Genomic DNA, 17,554 nt, shown 5'->3' with positions numbered 1-17,554 from the left:
GTTCAACCAAGAATCTATATCCAGCAAAACTATCCTTCAAGAATAAAGGGAGGGTATGGGGACTATCTCTACTTTCTGCTCTAGTTCTCTGTAAAACTAAAACTGATAGAGGAATAAATAGACAAATAAATAAATAAATTCCAAATAGATAAAAGAAAAAAAAAATGAAAGAGAATTAAGACATTTCCATATAAACAAAAGCTGAGGGAGGGGGTTCATCATAAGTAGATCTATCCTATAAGAAATACTAAATGGAATCCTTCAGGCTGAAATAAAAGGATAGTAGACCGTAGCTCAAGGCCATGTGAAGAAATAAAGAACACTGGTAAAGTTAACTACATAGGTAAATATAAAAGCTGGCATTATTGCACTTTTGGTACAAGGGAAATGCAAAAAAATTATTAATCTATTTTAATGAACACACAATGTATAAAGATGTCATCTGTGACAATAGCAATATAAAGAATAAAGGCCAGAGAGGTATAGGAGCAGTACTTTTGTAGCTATTGAAATTAAGTTAGGATTATTCAAACTAGGTTGTTATAAATTTAAGATGTCAACTGTAATCCCCAAGGCGACCACTAAGAAATCAGCTGGAAATGTATGGAAACGGGGGCTGGCCAGTTAGATCAGTTGGTTAGAGAGGAGCCATATAACCTCAAGGTCACAGGTTCTGATCCCTGCACTGGCCAGCGGCCAAAAAAATACACACACACAGACACACACACACCCACACACGGAAAGAAAAAGGGGATCAAAATGGTACGCTATAAGAAAATCAAGTAAAAAAAGGCAGTAGCAGAGGAATTTAGGAACTTTATATATACACGACATGCAGAAAACAAATAGCTAAATGGCAGAAGTAAATCCTTCCTTTTCAGTAATGACTTTATATGAAAATGGATTAAATTTTCTCCAATTAAAAATCAGAAGTTGGCAGAATAGATTTTCAAAAGCCATGATCCATCTATGTGCTGTCTGCAAAACACTCACCTTAGATAGAGTGATACAAAGAGATTGAAAGAAAAAAGGTGGAAAATTATGTTCCATACAAATAGTATGAGCTGGGTAGCTATATTATTGTCACACAAAACAGACTTAGAGTCAAAAAAGTTTACAAGAGACAAATAAGGACATTATATATTGATAAGAGTTTCCAACCATCAACAATTGGCCAAGGGTTCAGATCCCCATAATGGCCAGTCACCAAAAAATACTTTTTTAAAAAATAAAAATAAATATAAATATATATGGTATAACAACTGTATGCACCTAACAACAGAGTCCCAAAATAAATGAAACAAAAATTGACATAGTTGAAGAAACAGATATTTCTACAATAATAATTGGATGCTTTAATAGTCCACTTTCAATAATGAATAGAACATCCACAGAAGATCAACAAGGAAATAGAGTATTTGAACAACACTATAAACAATTACACCTAACAGACGTATACAGAACATTCCACCCCACAAAAGAAAAATACATATTCTTCTCAAGGGCACATGGAAGATTCTTCAGATAGACCCTATATTAGGCCACAAAACAAGTCTTAATAAATTTTATTGATTGATTGATTCATTCATTTTTAAACAATATTCGAGATTATTAAACAAGTTTTTAAAAGTTTTATAATGTGTTTGATTTTCATCAGTTTCAAGATTTATGTTACTCCCAAATTTTGCGTATAACCGAACTTTCAAATCTACTAACACCCACTGAATGGATTCCACTCTGGATTCTAAGGCATCGATTTCTTTTTGCAATTTTTTCTTTGCTTCTTCTAACATTTCTTGTGTTTATTCATGAGGATGGCCAATGGAAACATCTCCAATTTGATAAAGCAGTCATCACCTGCAAGTATGATGTCATCACAAGCATCTTATAAATTTTGAAGATTTTTCTTTTTGACTTCTATTTCTTCCTTTAGCTCTGTGATTCTACCCGTATTCCATGAAAATTTGTTTATCTTTTGTTGATATTCTAAAGTAACATTGACATTTTCTGCAGATGCTTTCTTCATAGTGACTGCCATCTTGGGCATATTAATAACTTTTATTTATTTATATTTAATAAATTTTAAAAGGTTGAAATCATACAAACTATCTTTTCTGATCACAATTAAACTAGAAATCAATGACAGAAGGAAAACTAGAAAATTCACAAGCATGTGGAAATTGAACAACACACTCGTTTTTTTTTTTTTTTTTTGTCGTTTTTTCATGACCGGCACTCAGCCAGTGAGTGCACCGGTCAGTCCTATATAGGATCCGAACCCGTGGCGGGAGCGTCGCCGCGCTGCCAGCGCAGCACTCTACCAAGTGCGCCACGGGCTCGGCCCGAACAACACACTCTTACACAACCAATGGGTCAAAGAAGAAATCACAGAAGAAATTAGAAAATACCTTGAAATGAATGGAATGAAAAATACAACATGCAAAAACCTATGGGATGCAGCAAAAGTAGCACTCAGAGGGAAATTCATAGCAGTGAATGGCTATATTAAAACCGAAAAAAACGGGCCGAGCCCGTGGCGCACTCGGTAGAGTGCTGCGCTGGGAGCACAGCGACGCTCCCGCCGCGGGTTCGGATCCTACATAGGAATGACCGGTGCACTCACTGGCTGAGTGCCGGTCACAAAAAAGACAAAAAAAAAAAAAAAAAAAGACAAAAAAAAAAAAAAAAAAACCGAAAAAAACTAAGCACCCAATCTGAGGTCACGGTCTTAGTTTTTAAAAATTCTTATAAGTGTACCATCAGCCTTCTTTATATTAAAAAGTTTTAATAAATTTAATAGCAGCTACAAAAACAGGAAAAAAAATCTCAAATCTATGACTTAACTGTACACTGAAAGTGACTAGATAAAGAAGAGCAAACTAAACCAAAAGTTGGCAGAAGGAAGAAAATAATAAAGATTGGGGTAATAGAGAATAGAAACAGAGAATAGAAAAACAATAGAGAAAATCAACAAAACCAAAAGTTGGTTCTTTGAGAAGATTAACAAAATTGACAAACTTTTAGCTACACTGAAAAAAAGAAAACAGAGGAGACTCAAATTTCTAATTAGAAGTGAAAGTGGGAACATTACTACTGATTTTATAGAAATAAAAATATAATATTATGAACAATTGGATGCTGACAAATTGGATAACCTAAATGAAATGGACAAATTCCTAGAAATACACAATCGACTGGAGAAGAACGTCCATCAACAGGTGGATGGGTAGACACATTGTGGTAAGTCTGCACAATAGGACACCTCTCAGCAATGACAAAGAATGAGCGATTCATGCACAAAACAGCATGGGTGAATCTCAAAATAATTTTGCTGAGCGAAAGAAGCCAGACCAAAAAAGAGTACATATAATATGGTTCCATTTATATAAAATTCTAGACAGGCAAATGAATCAATAATGACAAAAACTAGATGGATGGGTCAGCGCCCATGAGGAGTGGGCACTCATGCATTGCTGGCAACTCCGCAAGACAGTACAAGCTCTCTGGAGGGAATTTAGCAAGATACAGAAAAATTACCCATGCTTTCTCCCTTCCTGGAGTTTATCCTGAATGCACACCTACAGCAATACAAAAAAAAAAAAAAAAAATCACACACAAACACAAACACACATGCACGTGTATTTATTGCAACATTATTTAAAATGGCAAAAAATTGGAAATGACTTAAATGTCTATACATAGGTGATTGATAGGCTAAATGTCAGCCCATTCACACAAAGGGGCACTGTGAATGAGGAAGGTCAATGTGAATTCCAGGGTATATTATTAAATGGAAAAAAAGCAAAATGTAAAATAATGCTATTTTTTTCTGTATTAGAGGAGGAGAAATAGGGGTGTGTGTGTGTGTGCTTATTGTTGCAAAAATAAACACAGGAAGGATAAACTGAGTCCAGGGGGTGGTTGGGAAAGGGGCAGAAGAAATAGTGGCAAAAAGGACATATCCCTGCATATACCTTTTAGTATAGTTTTGAGTTTTGGAATTATATTAATACCTTATGTATTGAAAAAAGATCTACAAAGATGGGGACAAAACTAAAATTGAATACAACAGAAACAAATGAATCTAACTGCATAGTAAATAGATAAAATAACCACACAGAAGAGAAAAAATGAACTACCCTCAGTGGATATGTTCTAAAGATTTTTTTTTTTTTTAAAGCAAAAAATCTTGATCGTTTTTGGAAGATTAGTTGTTAATGAGGGAGAAGAGAAAATACAGGATGGGAGAAGAAGGTAGTCAGGGTAAGGAATTGGAATTAAAAGCATCAATAGACCTATTACTTTTTTTTTTTTTTTGGCAGCTGGCTGGTACAGGGATTGAACGCTAGACCTTGGTGTTGTCAGCACCACACTGTGACCAGCTGAGCTAACTGGCCAGCCTATAGACCCATGACTTTAAAACCATACACACACACATACACACACATACACACACACACATATATACATATTTATATAATTTTCAGTTTGGTCTAAGCAAGAGTGGCTGAGAAGTCTGGGACTCGCTTCCTCCACCCAGCCCCCTTTGGTGGGGTGGAAGCACTAGTGCAGGGTTGTAGGCTGAGGATACCAGCCGCCAGTGCCCTTGCCCAAGCTTGCTTGTAGGGTGGAATCCATGCCAGGAGAAGCAACTTGAGAAGACCACAGTGTGTCCCTCAGAGAAATGGCCTTTGCCACGTCCACCTCTGAAGTAGTGCTGGAGAGATTCTACCGGGAGAGAGTCAGACCTTAAGAACAGAAGTTTCCCTGGCTCTCCCTGAGGGAGCCAAAGGGAACTGACTTTATCTGGAACAAAGCATAGGGAGCTTCAAGCCCAGGGTGCTGGCAAAAAACAACGGAGACGGCTGGCTGGTTGGCTCAGTCAGTTCCAAGCAATTTAGAGGAGGCTGTTAGGTAAAGAAAGTGAGAATGGGGCAGGAAAAAATGTCTGGAGAGAAGTAATGGCTGAAAATTTGCTAACTGTGTTGAAAAACATTGATTTATAAATGCTAGAAGCTCAGTAAACCCCAAACAAGATGAATACAAACAAAAATGCAACCAGGCATCTCAGACAAACTGCTGAAAACCAAAGGTAAAGAGAAAATTATTAAACATGGTGGGGGGAGGGTATCACATATAAAGAGCAATGATGAAAGTAACCTTTGACCTTTCAGAGAAGACGGTGGAAAGTTTTCTTTCCAACCATCACCACTATCTATTTCCACAACATTTTCATCACCCTGAACACAAACTTTCACCTTTCAGCAATAACCACCCCCTTCCCCCAACCTCTAATCTGCTTTCTGTGTCTCTCTATTAATTTGTCTATTCTAGATATTTTGTATAAGTGGAATCAAACAATATTTGTCCTTTTGTGAAAAATATTTATTTATTTATTTTATTTATTATTTTTTTTTGTCTTTTTCATGACCAGCACTCAGCCAGTGAGCACACTGGCCATTCCTATATGGGATCCGAACCCGCGGCGGGAGTGTTGCTGCGCTCCCAGCGCAGCACTCTACCAAGTGCGCCACGGGCTTGGCCCTTTGTGAAAAATATTTATAAAATGATAAAAAAAAACCTGTCAGTCTTGAATTTTATATCTAGCAAAAAACTAGGGTGAAATAAAGATATTTTAAAATAAATGAAAGTTGGGAGAATTCATCTCTATCAGGCCTGGACTACAAGAAAGGCTAAAGGATGTTTTATAGACTAAAGGAAAATATACCACATGGAAATTCAGATCTACAAAAAGGAAAAAGGCGCTGGAAGTGGTGAATAAGTGGATGAATGTAAGATCTATGTTCTTTGTTCTCTCATCACTTTCTTTTTTTTCTTTTTTAAAAAAGATGACCAGTAAGGGGATCTTAACCCTTGACTTGGTGTTGTCAGCACCATGCTCTCTGAAGTGAGCAAATCGGCCATCCCTGTATGGGATCTGAACCTGTGGCCTTGGTGTTATCAGCACCACACTCTCCCAACTGAGTCATGGGCCAGCCCTTCACATCATTTTGTTACAAGACAAAAAAATTAAGATTTGTAGGGTGCCCCTTACAACTCATGTTGTATGTGCCAACACTTGCACCAGGACTACAGGGCAAGGCTCGATGAAACTGCGCTCTTATAAGGTTATTACAGCTGTGAAACAGTGAAGTGTGATATAAGAGATAGAAAGAAGGAAGCATCAGGTATGAATTGTGCAATACTAACTCTAAATAGACTTTGAAAACTTAGGATGTATACAACTAGTCCTACAACAGCTAACAAGCAATAAAATGAGGTATTATTAAGAAGCTAACACAGGAAATAAAAAGGGACACTAAAACAATAATAGTTTATTATCCCAGAAGAAGCTGGAAAGAAACAACAAAGGAACACAAAACAGAAGTGACAAGTGGAAAGCAAGGAGGGAGAGGACCGATGTGAACCCACCACATCACTAATTGTATTAAATGTAAATGGACAGATCATTCCAGTTGAAAGGAAGAGATGATCAGACAGTACAAAAAGAGCAAAACCCGACTATATGTTGTCAAAAGAGTCAGACTTTAAATATAAAGAGACAATTAGTTGAAAGTAAAACGTTCATCGCAGCACTCTTTACAGTAGCCAAGAGTTAGAACCAGCCCAAATGTCCATCATCGGATGAGTGGATATGGAAACTGTGGTCTATCTACACAATGGAATACTACTCTGCTATAAAAAAGAATGAAATACTGCCATTTGCAACGACATGGATGTACCTAGAGAGAATTACATTAAGTGAAATAAGTCAGGCACAGAAAGAGAAATATCACATGTTCTCACTTATTGGTGGGAGCTAAAAATAAATAAATAAATTCACACACACGTTAAAAAAAAAACGGGGGGGATAACAATTGCAATTCCTTGAAGTTGATATGACAAGTGAACAGAAAGGACATTGTTGGGAGGGAGGGGGGAGAGGGAGGAGGGAGGGAGGTTTTGGTAATGGGCCACAATAATCAACCACAGTATACATCAACAAAATTTTTTTAAAAATCCATGCAAATAGTAAGAATAAAAAAGCAAGTGTTGTGAAATTGTTAATGGAAAATGTAGACTTCAAGATGAAGAAATTACAAGAAATATAATGGGACATAATAACACATTTGATAACAATAACAGGCCTGGCTGGTTAGCTCTATTGGTTAGAGCATGGCGCTGATAACACCAAGGTCAAAGGTTTAAATCCCCACACTGGCCAGCCACCAAAATAAGAAAACAAAAAAAAAAGTAAAATGAAGACAAGCAACACAGAAAATTAATAAGGCCCAAAGTTAGTTCTTTAAAATGATTAATAAAAGTGATAAACAGCCTAGGAAGACTGACCAAGAAGAAAGAGAGTAAACACAAATCACCAATATAAGGAAAGAAAGGAGAAATATCACTACAGATGTCACAGATATTTAAAGGATACTAACAAAATTATAAAACATCTTCACACCAGTAAATTTGACCATCTATACAGACTTATAAGAGTCTACCAAAAAAAAAAAAAAAGGCCCTGTGTTGCTTTTCCCCCCACAGATTTGTCACCCCTCTTCCCCTGGGTGACAGAGCTGCAAAGGATTACTGAAAGCCCATCTCTCCTGAGCAGTGAGAAGCCCCAAAGTGGTTAATCTCCCCCAGAACCCTCAAGCAAGAGGCATTCCTTCCATTTGGGAAATTAACCACGAATTGGGGTTCTCTTCCTGCATTTATTCTCCAGACCAAGAATTTACAGGAAGAGACATAGGTGGAGATTTGCTAAGTAGAATTTAACAAGTTTAACAATAGAAGCTGGTAACATGCAGTAAAAACAAGTCAGATGACACTCCCTTATACAATTAAGTGATCCACCAACAAAAGCTTGATCTAGGAAACATTTCTTCTCCCTCCAGCAGCTTCCTGGTAACTTTACATATCAATCACTAACTAGTCTGTCTTTGAACCAGCAACCTTGCTGTGTTACAAATCTTTATCTTACACCAGAGACTTTATAGCCTGAGGAAAATTTCTTGTCCTTTGCAAGGGCAATATTTGAAACTGCAAGGCTTTGTAAAACCAGGCCCAGTGAAGTACATTTGCTTTACGAATCCTCTACAGCCCTGCTAGAATTAACAAGGGAATTTAGCAATGTCACAGGATGCAGGCAACATGCAGACATTGTCTGCCTTTCTTTATACTACCAATAAACTATTGGAAGTGAAACTTAACAAATGATACCATTTACAAGGGTATCAAAAAACAAAGCAGAGATACTTGGAAATGAAGTGTAAGATTTCCAGGCTGAAAGCTAGAAAACACTTTTGAGAGAAATTAAAGAAAATCTAATAAATTGTACAATGTACCATATTCATAAATTTAAAGACTCAACACTGTTAATATTTTTGTTCTCCCCAAATTGATGTAGAAATTCAATGTAATCTGGATCAAAGTCCCAACAGGTTTCATTAAATGTTAAAAATGACAAGATGATACTAAAATATAAATGAAAAATGCAAAGAACCTAAAATGGATGAAAGATATTTGAAAAACAAAGTTGGAGAAATAACACCCCTGATTTCAAGACATTATAAAGTGATATTAATTAAGATGGTATGGTACTGGTGTAAAGACAGACATATAGATTAATGAAAGTGACTACAGAATCCAGAAATAAGCCCACACACAATGTGGTTGCTTTATAAAAAGGTACTCGAGATACTTCACTGGGGGAAAAGAGCCTTTAAACAGATAGTACAGCCCATCTCACATCACATAAAAAAAGGAATGAGGTGGGTGGTAGACCTAGATGCGAAATCTAAAACTATAAAACTTTTTTGAACAAATATGAAAGGAAATCTTCATGATCTTGAGGAAGCAAAGATTTCTTAGGACACAAAAAGATTTCTTAGGATAAAAAAAAAGAGGCAAGAAAAAAATGTTTAACTGGCTGCCCTCAAAATCAAAAGATACTGTTAATCTGCCTTCAAAAGATACTGCTAGTAAAAACAAGAAAAAAAAGAAGATACTGCTAAAAAAAAATGTAAATAGGGCTTGCCGGTTAGCTTAGCTGGTTGGAAGATGGTGCTAACACCAAGGTCCAGGGGTCATCCCTGTATACCAGTCAGCCATCAAAAACAAAAATAAAGGGCCGGCCCCATGGCGCACTCATGAGAGTGTGGTGCTGATAGCGCCGAGGCCACGGGTTCAGATCCTATATAGGGATGGCCGGTGCTCTCACTGGCTGAGCGTGGTGCAGACAGCACTGAGCTAGGGGTTATGATCCCCTTACCGGTCAAAAAATAAAAATAAAATGAAAATACAAGCCACAGACTGGGAAGAATTATTTACAATTCCTATATCTGACAAAGGATTTGTATACAAAATTATACGAAGAACATTTAGGATGCAATGGTAGGACAACTCAATTTTTTAAAAATTTTATTTATTTTATTTTTTTAAAGATGACCGGTAAGGGAATCTTAACCCTTGACTTGGTGTTGTCAGCACCACGCTCTCCCAAGTGAGCTAACCGGCCATCCCTATATAGGGATCCGAACCTGTGGCCTTGGTGTTATTGGCTCCACACTCTCAGCACGGCTGGCCCTACACACCTCAATTTCTTAAAAAGGCAAAATAATTGAATTGATACTTCAGAAAACAAGATCAATGAATGGCCCAATAAACACATGAAAATAGGTCAACATCATTAGTCATTAGGGAAATGCAAATTAAAACCACAGTGAGATTCCACCCACACTAGAATGGCTGAGATGCCATTACCAAGTGTTGGTGAGGACATGGAACAACTGAAGTTCTCATACAGTGTTGGTAAAATTGTAAAGCAGTGCTACCATTTTGGAAAATAGTTTAGCAGTTCCTTTTTCTTTTTCATAATCAGTTATGTTTCCTTTTCATAATCAGTTATGAAAAGAAAGAAGAAATGTGCATTTATAATATATTTTATAAATATGTGATTCCCTTTACTGGTGCTCTTTGAATTCCTCATGGGGTCACTTATTTTGTTGAGTTGTGACAATTCTTTACATTTTCTAGATACAAGGCCTTTGTTGGTATATGGTTTGCAAACATTTTCTTCCAGTCTGGAGCTTGTCCTTTCATCCTCTTCACAGAGTCTTCCATATAACAAAAGTTTTTCATTTTGATAAGGTCTTATTTGTCAATTTGCCCTTTTATATATCATGCTTTGGTGTCACATTTAAAAATTCTTCACCCAGTTGGAGGTCAAGGCAGGAGCCGTGGGCAGTCTTCACTGCCTGGCAGGAGGCAAGAACATGCCTGGGGTCCTAGACAGCAGCCACCGGCAGCCCCCGCCACCTAATAGAAGGCAGGAGCATGCTGAAAACACCACTTCTGCATGGGTGGTCCACTACAGCCACTGCTGCCACAAGGGTGGCCACTGCCACAGTAGCAACCACAGCCACTGTGCAGACAGCCCACAACTCACTCAACTGCATTGACACGTGGAGTATCACCAGTGGTGACCAGAAAACGTGGAGGAAGACTCTCTCCTCAGAGCCCACTGCTCCAGAGTGACAGAAGAAGCAACTGCGCTACCAGATGCCCAGACATCAGTGTAGAGATACTAGAAATATGAAAAACCAAGAAAATAGGACACCTCCAAAAGAATACAGTAATTCTCAAGTGCCAGGCCCCATAGAGCAGGAAACCCTTGAATGGCTGAAAGGAATCCTGAGTAACAATCTTAAGGAAATTCAATAAGCTATGAGAAGACTCAGTTAGACAACATAAAGAAATGAGATAAAATATCCAGGACATGAGGGAGAAAATTTACAAAGAGATTAATACTTTAAAAGATAATGTAGCAGAACTCCTGAAACCAAAGGATTCATGCAATTAAGTAAAAAACACAACAGAGAGCACAAGCAGCAGGAGAATTTCTGGTCTAAAAGGTAGTCTTTTCAAAATAAACCAGGCAGAAAAAAAAAGAAAGGAAAAAAAGAATTTTTAGAAATGAAGAAAATCTAAGAGAGCTAGCAGACAACCTTAAGAGCACCAACATTAAGTCATGGGTGTTCCAGAAGGGGAGGAGAAAGGAAAAGGCATGGAAGACTTCTTCAACAAAATAAAAATGGAAAACTTCCCAGGTATAGGGAGAGATAGACCTTCAGATCCAAGAGGCTCAAAGATCCCCAAACAGATTCAACCCAAAAATATCCTCTCTGAGACACATTATAGTCAAACTGGCAAAGCTCAAAGACAGAGAGGATCCTAAAAGCAGCAAGAGAAAACTGTCATGTCACTTATAACGGAGTCTTTATCAGACTAACAGCAGACTTCTCAACAGAAACTCTACATGCCAGAAAAAAATGGGATGATATATTTAAAATACTAAAAGAAAAAAATCTGCTAGCCAAGAATACTATACCCAGCAAGGCTGCCTTTCAGAAGTGAGGGAGACATAGTGTATTTTCCAGAGGAAAAAAACTGCAGGAGTTCACCACCACACAACCAGCCTTACGAGAAATCCTCAAGGGAGTCCTGCATCTGGAATCTGGAAAACGATAATCACTATACCACAAATACACAAGAAAGAACAAAAGGCATTGGTAGAATAAAAATGCAAACCAGAAAAAGAAAGAAACGAAATCTTACTACCTCAAAAAACCACCAAACATGAAAGACAATAAAAGGAGAAGAAAGGAGCAAAAGATACTTAAAACATCCAAATAAACATCATGCTAGGAGTGAGACAACACCTTTCAATAACAACCCTAAATGTGAATGGATGAAACTCCCACTCAGAAGACACTGACTGACTGACTGGATTAAAAAGCTAAACTTGAAGAGACTCATCTCACCTGTAAAAACACAGAGACTAGTAGGGAAGGGGTGTAAAAATACACACCACACAAATGGGAACCAAGGACAAGCAGAAGTAGCTATTCTCGTACCAGATAAAGTAGACTTTAAAATTTCTTCACCCAGCCCTAGGTACCAAAGATATTCTCCTACGTTTTTTCTAAAATTAAATTTACATTTAAGTTTGTGATCCATTTTGAGTACATTTTTGTATGAGGTTGAGGTTTGTTTACTTTTGCATGTAGATGTTCAATAGCTCCAATATTTTATTAATTTTGTGTGTGTGTGATAAAAAAATACATGACATTAAGTTTACCATCTTAACTGGTTTTTTTGTTTTCTTTTTTTTTAAAGATGACCGGAAAGGTGATCTTAACCCTTGACTTGGTGGTGTCAGCACCACGCTCCCCCAAGTGAGCCACGGGCTGGTCCTTAACTGTTTTCAAGTGTACATTTCAATAGCATCAAGTAGATTCACATTATTGTGCAACAGATCTCTAGAACTTTTTCACCTTGCAACACTGTAATTCTATATCTGTATCACTAAACACTAGCTCCTTCTCTCCGCTTGCTCCAGCTTTTGAAAAAGCTATTATTTCTCCACTGAATAGCCTTTGCATCTTTTGCAAAGTTTATTTGTATGGGTCTGTTTCTGGGTTCTGTTCTCCGTGTCAGTGTGTGAATCAGCACCACACAGTCTTCATTTCAGTAGATCTATAGTAAGTTTAAACATCAGGTAGAGTTATTCCTGCCACGTTATTCTTCATTTTCATAATTCAAGGTCCTTTGTTTTTCCATATGAATTTTAGAATAAGCTTGTTTATGTCTGCTAAAAGCCTTGCTGGACTTTCGATAGACTTGCACTAAATCTTGGAGAGTATTGATTTCTTTTCAGTGTCGAGTCTTCCTATCCATGATGACAGTATGCCTCTCTATACCATGAAAGAAAGTCTTCTTTGACTTCTTTTGTCAGATTTGTATAATTTTCAGCATACAGATTGCCCTGGATTGAGTGTCCCCCCCCAAAACTTGGCCCCCATTGTGACAATGTTAAAAGGGTGGGAAATCCTATTATGGTAATTGAAAGGTAGAGACATGAAGAGGTGATTAGATTGTGGGACCGTGCCGTGGTGAATGGATTAAAAATGGTGGTCAGGGGCGTGGTTTGGAGGGCTTTAGGAGAAGAGAGAAGAGAGTCTGTCTCTCTGTCTCTCTCTCTGCTCCACCATTTTTGCAATGTGATACTCTGCTGTCACTGTCACCACCACCAAGGCTCTTCCCTGGACTTTGGGCTTCCCACCCTCAGAAATCATAAGCAATAAATTTTGTTTCCTTTATAAATTACCCAGTTCTGTGTATTTTGTTACAAACAACAGAAATGAACTAATACGCAGATCCTGCACATATTGTGTTAGATATACAACTAAGTATTTAATTTTCTTTGGAGCAATGGTTAATGGCATTGTAGTTACAATTTTGTTTCTCACGTTTCTTGCTAAGTATGTGAAATGTGATTGATTGTTGTGCACTGACCTTGCTAACTCATTTATTAGTTGTAGTTATGGGGGATTTCCTTGGTAATTTCTTTTTTTTTTTCCTTTGGTGGCTGGCAAGTACTGGGATCTGAATGAACCCTTGACACTTGGTGTTATACCACACTCTAACCAACTGAGCTAACTGGCTAGCCCCTTTCTTGGGAATTTCTACATAAACAACCACGTCATGTGCAAATAGGGACATTTCTGCCTTTTTTTCTTTTCTTGCCTTACTGTGCTGGCTACAACTTCCAGTGTCTTTTGAATAAGTGTGATGAGAGGAGATATTCTTGCCTTGTTCCTAATCTTAGGAAAAAGTCATTGAGACTTTCACCATTAAGTATGATGTTAGCTGCAGGGTTTTTTTTGTTTTGCTTTGTTTTTTATAGATGCTCTTTGTCAAGTTGAGGAAGTTCCCCTCTATTCCCAGTTTACTGAGTTTTGTTTTTAACCATAAATAGATGTTGGATTTTGTTAAATGCTTTCTTTGCATCTATTGGGATGATCATATAGACTTTGTACTTTATTCTATTAATATAGCATATTACATTAATTGATTTTTAGATAATAAATCATCCTTGCATTCCTGGGATAAATCCTGCTTTGTCATAGTATAGAATTCTTTTTATATTTTGCTGAATTAAGTTTGCCAATATTTTGTTGAGGATTTTTGCAACTACGCTTGTGAAGACTATTAGTCCATAGTTTTCTCTCTCTGGTTTTGGTGTTAGGAAAATACTGGCCTCATTGAATAAAGCCATCTGAGCTTGGATGTTATTTTTTGGAAAGATTTTTTAATCACCAAATCAAATGATTTGAGATTTTTCGTCTTTTCTAATGTAGGTGTTTATAGTTAAATTTTTCTATCTAAAAATTGGTTTAGCTGCACTCCATACATTTTGATGTTTTATTTTCATTCATTTCAATTTTTCTTTTCTTTTTTTGGTGGCTGGCTAGAACCATTTCAAAATATTTTTAAGTTTACCTTTGGGTTTCTTCATTGGTTACTTAGTAGTGAGTTGTTAGTTTTCAAATATTTGTGCATTTCCCAAATTTCTGTTTTTATTCATATCTAATTTAATTCTGCTGTGGTTAGAGGACATATTTTCTATTATTTAAATCCTTTTAATTTTATTGAGACTTGTTTTATAGCCTAGTACATGGTATAGTCATATGGGTGGAGTTTTCTCATGTCAGTCAATTCAGGTTGGTTGATAGTGTTTTTCAAATCTTCTACATCCTTGTCAATTTTTTATCTAGTTGTTTTATCCATTAAGAGTAAATTATTGAAATCTTTAACTATTATTGTTACGTTGTTTCTTTCTCCCTTCATTTCTGTCACTTTTTCTTCATGAATTTTGGAGCTCTATTGTTTGGTGCATGTTGTTTGTTTTGGTGGCTGACCAGTAAGGGGAGTTGGATGTGTGTTTATAATTATTGCATCCTACTGATGAATGGACACTTTTATCATTATAAAATGCTCGTATTTGTCTCTAGTGATGTATTTTATCTTTAAGTCTATCTTGTCTAATATTGTATACCCATTCTAGCTTTCTTCTGAGTACTGTTTTCATGGTATACCTTTTCTCACATTTCACTTTCAGCCTATTTGTGTATTTGAAAAGTGTATAGATTATACAGAGAATAGTTAGGTTTTTTTTTTTTTTTTTTTTTTAAAGGATGACCGGTAAGGGGATCTCAACCCTTGGCTTGGTGTTGTCAGCACCACGCTCAGCCAGTGAGCAAACCGGCCATCCCTATATAGGATCCGAACCCGCGGCCTTGGTGTTATCAGCACCGCACTCTACCAAGTGAGCCACGGGCCGGCCCAGATCTTGTTTGTTTTTTAATCCACTCTGGAAACCTTTGCTGTTTGCTTCGAGTGTTTAATCCATTATCATTTAATGTTATTATTGATATAGTTGGATTTACATATGTGTTTTACAATTTGTTGTCTTATTTTTCATGCCTTTTTAATTCCATTGTTCCTCCTTCGCCTTCTTTGTGTTAATAGATATTTTCTACTGTACCATTTTAATTCCTTTTATATATATGTAAAAATAGTGATTATTCTGGGGATTACAATATGCATCTTAATTTATCACAATCTTCAGATTAATACTAACTTAATTCCAGTGAAATATAGTAACTTTGCTCCAATATGGTTTTATTTCGTCTTCCCTCCTTTGTGCTATATTGTCACACATACTATGTCTTTATATGTTATAACATCTTTATGTTAGAAGTTATACAAGATATACATTTGTTATATGTTGCAACATGATTTTATAATTATTGTTTTATGCAACTGTTTTGTAAATCAGTTAAGAAAGTAAATTAGAAAAAATGTTTATACTGTTTTTTATATTTACTCATGTAATTACATTTACTGGTGTTCCTTATATCTTTATATTTATTCTCATCACCATCTGTCACTTCCTTTATCACGAAAGACTTCCTTTAGCATTTCTTGTGAGGGAGATCTGCTAGCAATACATTCCATCTTTGTTTATCTGGAAATGTCTTTATCTCATCTTAATTTTTGAAGGATAGTTTTGCTAGACATAGAATTATTGGGGAGGTTTTTTCTTTTAGAATTTTAAATATCCCTTTGTTCTTTGGTCTCTATTGTTTCTGATGAGAAGCCATCTGTTAATCGTACTGTAGTTTCCTTGTGTCTGATGAGTCACTTTGCTCTCTCATGATTTTGTCTTCATCTTTCAGTAGTTTGACTAGGAAGTATCTACGTGCAGATCTCTTTGTGTTTATCTCAACAGTTCATTTATCTTCTTGGATACGTAAGTTAATGTTTTTCATCAAGTTTGGCACCATTATTCCTACAAAAATTTTTTTCTGCTTTTTTTCTCTTTCCTTGAGATATGTGTATGGGGTTATGTGTATGTTCATATGCTTAATGGTATTCTATGGGTCTCTGAGGCTCTGTTCATTTTTCTTTGTTTTTTTCCTTATGTTTTTTAGATTGGAGAGTCTTCATTGATCTATCTTCAAGTTCACTGCTTATTCCTTTTGCTAGTTCATATCTGCTGTTGAGCCCCTCTAGCGAATTTTTCATTTCAGTTATTGTGTTTTCCAACTCTAGAATTTCCACTTGGCTCCTTTTAATCATTTCTTTTTACTAATAATTTCTATTTGATGAGTCACTGTCATCATACTTAAAAAAAAAATCTTTGAACATGGTTTATTTTACTTCTTTGAGCATATTTATAATAGAAGCTTTGAAGTCTTTGTCTTCTAAATCCAACCTCTAGGTCCCCTCAGGGACAGTTTGTATGAACCTTTGTTTGTTTTCCTGTGCATGGCCTACATTTTCTTCGCATGTCTCAATTTTGTTTTTTTTAAATGGAATCTTGGGCATTTTTTCACTTGGTGCTGGTAACATTAAGGTCAAGGGTTCAGATCCTGGGATCCCCTTACCCACCAGCCACCAAAAAAAAAAAAAAAAACTAAATAATAATAAAAAAATAATAATACATTTTAGACAATATATTGTAGAAACTCTGGATTCCACTGGGTGGTGGTGTTGCTGGGTTTTGTGGCCTGCTCAGTGACTTGCTGTCGTCTGTCTCCTGGGCAGTGTGTGGCCCCTGATGTCTACACTGTATGTGTGTGTACACGCACACACATATATATACATCTTTAATCCTTTTCTCATGCACTCTTCTAGCCCGACTCCCTCAGGCTTGCCCGGGGTCAGCAGGGTAGCTCCGGTCAGCTGTCGTAGTCACGTTCCAGCACTCCGAGCCCGGGCAGCCCACCGCGCGGCCCGGACTCCCCTCCGCGGGCGCCCCGCCGGCCCCGGCGACTCTCGTCGTCGAACTTCCGGCCTCGCTCCCGGGAGCGCCCGCCCTTGGTCGGACGCGGGAAGCCCTGAGGAGGCTCCTCCGCCCCGCTGATCTCGGGTGTCTTCTGGTCAAAGCCGCCTCTGTCAGCTCCGCCGAGCGGTCCCCGGTGCGAAGTAACCAGAGCGCCACGCGGGCGGGGCCGCTCTAGAGAAGGGGGTGAACCCTCCGACCTCCGACCCCGCGGCGCCGCCCCTCCGCCGCGGGCCCCTTGGCGCCGGGCGCGGTTTCCGGGGGACGCATTGCCCGCCGCACCGCGGACTGCCCGGACCGCACTGCCAGCGCACCTTCCGGCGGCGGCGCGGAGCCCGGCCGGCTGCGGTCGGACGG

The 17,554-nt window shown here is 37.7% G+C and overlaps 1 pseudogene; it reads right to left on the bottom strand.

Annotated features, from left to right (window-relative positions):
* Positions 1-1,649: 1,649 nt before the first annotated feature.
* On the bottom strand, positions 1,650-2,038 carry LOC134364481 (prefoldin subunit 4-like; annotated as a pseudogene).
* Positions 2,039-17,554: the final 15,516 nt, after the last annotated feature.

The sequence above is a fragment of the Cynocephalus volans genome, chromosome 16 (assembly GCF_027409185.1).
Source record: "Cynocephalus volans isolate mCynVol1 chromosome 16, mCynVol1.pri, whole genome shotgun sequence".
Lineage (NCBI taxonomy): Eukaryota > Metazoa > Chordata > Mammalia > Dermoptera > Cynocephalidae > Cynocephalus > Cynocephalus volans.
This window is presented reverse-complemented; position numbering and strand designations above follow the sequence as displayed.